At 42.1% G+C, this 6,510-nt stretch overlaps 1 non-coding gene across 1 annotated transcript; it reads right to left on the bottom strand.

Annotated features, from left to right (window-relative positions):
- Positions 1-2,409: 2,409 nt before the first annotated feature.
- Positions 2,410-2,516, bottom strand: LOC130021475 (U6 spliceosomal RNA). Its single transcript, XR_008792175.1, has one exon. It is a non-coding gene; the product is annotated as a U6 spliceosomal RNA (small nuclear RNA).
- Positions 2,517-6,510: the final 3,994 nt, after the last annotated feature.

Below are 6,510 nucleotides of genomic sequence, written 5' to 3'. Positions count from 1 at the left end.
CAACTGTACCTCATGGTGTTTCACTAATAAAAAAATTTTTTAAAAAGACATTTCTAGCAGAGATATAATGGATCTTTGGTCTAGCTTATCTAGGTGTGTAAAAATGATGAGTGCTATGAAAATAAGACAAAAGCAGAACAGACTCTGGGGTTCAGGTGTAGGTATGGCAGGGTGGAAAAGTTGTTTGGGTTGCCAAGTTGCCAAGGCTCAAGGGATTTAGAGAAGTGGATAAATTGGGGGATAATGTCAGTCAGAAAGAAGATAAAGGCAAAAGAGGCAGGAAAACTGATGACCTTCCCCCAAACATGAAGAGAGTCCAAAGAAAGGGGAATGAGTGAGGGTAAAGCTGGAGGAAACGGGAGTTGGAGTGATAGTACAGCGTATAGGGTGTTTACCTTGCACGCAGCTGACTCAGGTTCAATTCCCAGCATCCCATATGGTCCCAAGCACCCCCAGAAGTAATTCCTGAGTGAGAGCCAGGAGTAACCCATGAGCATTGCTGGGTGTGTCAAAAAAAAGAAGAAAAAAGCTGTAGGGAAGATCAAAGTGCCCCTCTTTGTCTATGTCCCCATGTATCTGCGGGAACTAATGTACAGGAGAAACAAGGAAAGGTGTAGAGGATTGGACCATGGCTCACTCTGACTGCCCTGCGCTATTAGGAGAGGTCACATCAGGTGCGTCTGACAATAAAGCAGACCCAATGGTGGTGAAAATGTAGCAGCAGCAGTCCAAGTCTGGACCTATGTTGACAGCACAGCCAATAGGATGTAAGAGTTAAAGAATGGTAGAAGCCAAGATGAAAGAGTATTATGTAAACATATTAAGCTAGATCCTATTTCATTATAGTTATTCATTTAAGTCTTCCCTGAATCCCCTTCACCTTGTCATTTTACAGATAAGAATTGCAGGGCTCAGAGGATCTCTCTGAAAAATCCCTGATAATCTCTATGTTTAAAGGATTTTAGAAACAAAATTGTAACACAAAGTGTGGCTTCATTTTACATTGGTTCTGTACGATCTAATTAAATAGGAACATTCCTTGATCACTCTGAAAAAAATTGAAGCCCAACTCTTCCATTTTCCTTTCCTCCCAAATAATACTCAATGTTTTAAAATGCTATATATTTACTTATATATCTTGTTTATTGTATGTCTCCCACCCCTAGAATATAGGCAAAAAATTTTAGTGTGTTCACTGCTATATCTCAGTTGCCTAGAAGAGTACCTGGTATATGGTAGACATTGAGTATGTATATATTAAATATGTGAATTCCCCCAGGCATGTATGAAAGATAAGGAAGGATGGAGGGAAGGAAAGAAGGAAGGAAGGAAGGAAGGAAGGAAGGAAGGAAGGAAGGAAGGAAGGAAGGGAATTAAATGATAGAATTTAAATTATGAGATTGCGGATTTAGGAACACATTCCACAGAGACCTTGACTAAGAGACACCGGAAATTCAAACTCTGCTTGTTTAGATCTCATATATTTACAAACAGACATACAAGCAAAATGGTAGCATGAAAATTTTAAATGAATAAGAACAGGTCACTGATAACTCCAAGTGAAGGAGCACAGGAGAAACCCTGAACTTGATCCCCAGAACCTTATGTCCACTGGCCACATCACCAGGCACAGCCTGCACCCCACTGAACCATTAAGCTCACAACCCCTGCTGCAGTGTCTCTCTCTGGGCGGGGACTCTCAGGACCCTATCATTGTCACAGAGTGCTCAAGTTCTTACTTTGAACAGCTGGAACTGGAAACAGGACTGCACGCAGTGACCAAATTCAGAAGAGATTTTATTTAAAAGAACAGAAGATCAAGAGGGCAGGAAGGGTCTTGTATATGGGAGGATTCTCCTAAGCAGGATTCCAGAGAAAGGAACATATGCATCTCTTTTTATACCTTTTTTAGCTAAAAGAAAAGAGTGAGGCCTTTTCACTAGACCTATAGTGGGTAAATGAGTAAAACGGGATGGATGCTAAGATGACTAAATTTTGATGTTCATTTCTTACGATTTTCTGTCATCACATACCACTAATTCCTTTATTTAGGGCCATTCTTTGCCCCTCTAATTCTGCCTATTTCTTTGCCCCTATATCATTATCCATGTGGAAGGCTCTATCTTTTTTTTATTCTTTATGATTTATTAAAAATATGTAAATAGGCAAATTATTTAATGTTTTTAATTTAATTGTATTTTTTTCCAGGAGTTACTTTTTTATTTATTTATTTATTCACTTTTTAAATTTTTATTAGTGAAACACCATGGTGAACAGTTGTAGACTTACAAATTTTTGTGCTTGGACTTCAGTCACACAATGATCAAGTACCCATCCCTCCACCAGTGCCCATTTTCCACCACCACGAGACCCAGTATCCCTCCCACCCCCCACTCCCCCACCCTGTCTAAAAATATGGAACGCTGCACGAATTTGCATGTCATCCTTGTACAGGGGCTGTGCTAATCTTCTCTGTATCATTCCAATTTTAGTATATGTGCTGCCAAAGTGAACACGGGAAGGCTCTATCTTAAGAAATAATAGAAATAAATGAAATAGTGTTAGTTGTTAAAAACCTAATTCAACTTTTCTATGTTCATTTATACTTGATTGAAGTTTAAGCTCAAGATCCAAATCTGAAATTCTTCCAATTTAAACTAGAGGAGAGAAAAAAGCTATAGTAGGAGCTGGAGAAATCCTGATAGCTATTATTTTTAACAAGAATCAAGCAAATAAATTGAGTGGCACCATTCTTTTCATTTATGCCTAACTATATTAGAAGCATCTAATGGTTCATGACTCTGAAGGTCCTTCACGGACGGGGGGCGGGGGGTGATGGGGAAGGGAAGTGATACAGGCACCGCAGAAGAACAGAAATTTCAGAACACAAGGTTAAAACTCAGAAACTGTTCTTTCCAACCTCCAGACCCCATTAACCAAAATGTGGTGGAGCCGGCAGTCATGGGTACTGAATCAGTAACAACATTGGTTGTGTTCTTCCTCCAGCTGGAACAGGAAGGAAGTATGCCAACACCTGCAAGGGAAAAATAAGTGAATATTTTCTGTTAAACTGCATGTAATGTATGCATTTCCGTTGACAATATGTCTCCAAGAAAGTCACTCTTCCTTTCTGTGGCCTCTCTCGTGGCCAGTATTAACCCCCTTCTCCTCTAGCCTGCAGGCCTAGAGATGCTGAGGTGACAATAGTCCCAAACACCAAGCAATCTGCTAGTTTTCATATCTTTATCCAATTCTTCTCAAATCATGTATGTCCTCTACTTCCTGCCAGAAGCCAGCAGCATACGCCCTAAATCAGGAAAAGAGTAGATCCTAGGCCCAGCTCTGTCAGAACCAGCCTGCTTCCCCAGTTTACCTGCCACACATCTCACACACCTGAACTATATGCCTTCAAGGGGAAACCCGGTTGCTGCCTCCTTTATTTATGTATTTATTTATTTATTTATTTATTTATTGACAAAGTATGTCAAATGCCTGCCTCACTCAGAATCTCATTCATCTCCACCTGCACGCCAACATTTATTGAGACCATATTCTGTGCCAGGTATTTTACCGGGTCCTGAGAATACAATGATAAATAAAGCACTGTCCTTCTTTTCAAGCTGCTGGGATCTTATCCTCAAGTATCTCTTAGATATTTGGAGCTCCAGAAGTCAATGGTGCAATGGAGTTTAGAGGAGCCTTGAACCAGCTTCCCATGGAAGAATGAACACAGGTGTGAACACATGGAGAAGCTCTGAGTTCAATGTTGTCTCCATGGAAACCTCAGACCACTCTGAAGGAAGTTCAGATGCTCATAGGCGCTTTCAGATTTGAACCCACCTGGACTTAAATGTTGGGCCTTCCCACCTCCATATTAATTATTCTCAGCCACCCCAGAAGGAGGGCTTTACTCAACTTGGGTACCTCTTTTCAACCCAAACATCCTCATCAGGGATGAACAGCTGAAATCTGGTTCCTGTGGTACTCCTGGCATCAGAGGGAATCTGTTCTTCATTTCAAGAGGGAACAATGTCCCTCACAGTAAGGAAAGTAAGAAAGCCCAAATAATTACACTAAAACTGTCTTTGGGTCACCATGAAAAGAGAGGCACAAAGTAGTTTATATGTCCAGAAAGAGAAACTTAACCAGTCTTGGGAAATTTGATATTTCCTGAACAAAGTGATATCCAACCTCAATCCTACAAGTGAAAGAAGGTATCATCTGCACCCTCAAGACAGAGAACAGAGAATAGGAGGTAAATTGTTTGCTTTGCATGAAACCAACCCCCATTTGATCCCCAGCACTGCATATGGTCCCTCCCAAACACCCCCAAGGCTCTTTCCTGAATACAAAGCTGTATGTGTGTCACTGGGTGAGGTCTCAAAACCCACCTCCCACCCCTCCTTCCCAATAAGCAAGGTATCATGTATAAGAATACTGTGAATGTTATAGATAAAAGCAGTGTCTGAATGGAGCATAGCACTCATGCTAGTTAGTGGGTATCCAGTGCATTTTCTTTGATCCTAGAAAAGCAAGAAACGAAGCTGGAAAGTCAACGAATCCATGAGAAGCATTGGGTGGCTGCATGCAGAAAGCACCATGCATGTGCCTGTATGCAGACATGGGGATGCACTGGTCACCGCATACAGCAACTGTAGAGCTGGTAGGGGCTTGCCTTGCACGCCGTTGACCCTGGTTCAATCCCCAGAAACACATATAATAATTACATATAAATAATTACACCAAAGCTGTCTTTGGGTCACCATGAAAAGAGAGGCACTAAGTAGTCCCCTGAGACCCACAAGGAGTGATTCCTGAACTCAGAACCAGGAATAAAGAGTAAGCAAGCCCTGAGCACTGCTGGGTGTGGTCCAAAACAAAACAGACAAACAAGCAGAAAACCATGAGAAACCATGAGAAGGGTTGTGTCCAAGGACTGGGACATAGACTAGAGTCCAGGACACATGTCCATGAAGCAAGAAAAGGTTCTCTCAGGACAGTGCCCTACTGTGGAGTTTTTGCAGTAAGAAGGAAACCCCAAATAGGCTAGGCCCCCCCAGGGCATAAAAAGACTCTCCTCAAGCTGGTCCATGTTTACATTGGGAGATCGTGCAACTCGTCTCCTTGGCTTAGATCCCCACCAACACTTTGAAGGATTCCTCATGAGGAAGTCAAATGAAAGTCTCATCATGCGGTCCCACTCTCTACAAGCAGATCCAGCATCGGTTCAAGGGGCAAGCTGCAGGATGAGGCACAAATCCACATTAATGGAAAATCAGAGGAACACATCATTCTGCAAGAACTCCAATTCCATTCTGCCCAATGTCGCAAGCGTTAATCAATCCTGTCTAAGATGCTCAGGAAAAAAAGAACGGCCGCATCTCAACTTTTGGCGCTTGCAGGACACTAGCCAAACCCAACAACTTGTGTCTTTCTCCAGAGGTGGCACAAAAGGAGAAAGGTCATTTCATCTGCCTCAGGGGAGTCAAAGAATGTGAGAATGGCACCCTCAATAGCAGCAAGATCCCTGGGTATGTCAGGTGGGTCGGCAGCATAGTGTGACATTCTGTGACAGATTCAGTCCCAGCAGTGAAGGAAGTCACTGACACCGATTCCTTCCCTCCCTAAGTGTTCCTGTCATGTCAGACCAGCCTGGAGAAGACCATAAGATAATCTTGTCTTCTCAAAGGTCTATTTAGATAATAGTTTAGAAATATTAAGAATATTTGACTATGGCCTTTAAGTCTGGTTCACAGGTGTCATTTTTGTTGAAACTGGTAGGACAAGTTTGTCAAAACATGATTTTATTCAAACAACAGCACCTACTTCAGTGTTCTTGGACTCTGAAACTGTTAAATACGCACAGACACTGTGAAAAAGAAGACTCCCCACACCTGGTTTCTTCCATTTTCCTGAGCCATGCCCTTGGGCTCTCCTTACTGGTCATAGAAATTTAAAGATAAAATTCCGTACAGAACATTTTGCTCTCTTGCAGGAAGTAAGACGAGAACACCAGGGGGAGAGGAAAGCAGCGTTGGCTAGGGAGGAGCTCTGTGAGGGTCAGAGTTGAGAACAACCTCAATTTGTCCGCACTGTTGCGATAGATTTAAAATATATAGCCATGCAGTGTTCTTGGCAGATTTCCCAGGGGCATATAGACTCCAAATTCCTGGCTCATCTATCAAGAGCTGTAAGTTGTTTAATGTTGCTTAAGACACTTTGGGTGTTGCCAATACATTCTTCCTGCAGGGAGCATTTCCACCCCCCACCCCCACCCCACCCCAACCCGAATGTTTTCATCTTGGCTTGTTTGAAGGGAAAACCTAACAAGCACATCAAGTGTTTTTCTTTGGCTATCACCACGCCCTGACTGTTCCTCCTTATCGACACCTCACAATATATAGAAACCAGTCTTTCTGTTGATTCTTTCACTCACTATGCTTTTAGGTTTTTTCAAGTATATTCCAAATACTAATCTTTGAGAACTAATGCAAGTGGAAGAGATCTACA

This window comes from Sorex fumeus, unplaced genomic scaffold (assembly GCF_029834395.1).
Source record: "Sorex fumeus unplaced genomic scaffold, SorFum_2.1 ptg000015l, whole genome shotgun sequence".
Classification (NCBI taxonomy): domain Eukaryota; kingdom Metazoa; phylum Chordata; class Mammalia; order Eulipotyphla; family Soricidae; genus Sorex; species Sorex fumeus.
The sequence above is the reverse complement of the archived record's forward strand: the minus strand, read 5'-3'. Positions and strand labels throughout refer to the sequence as shown.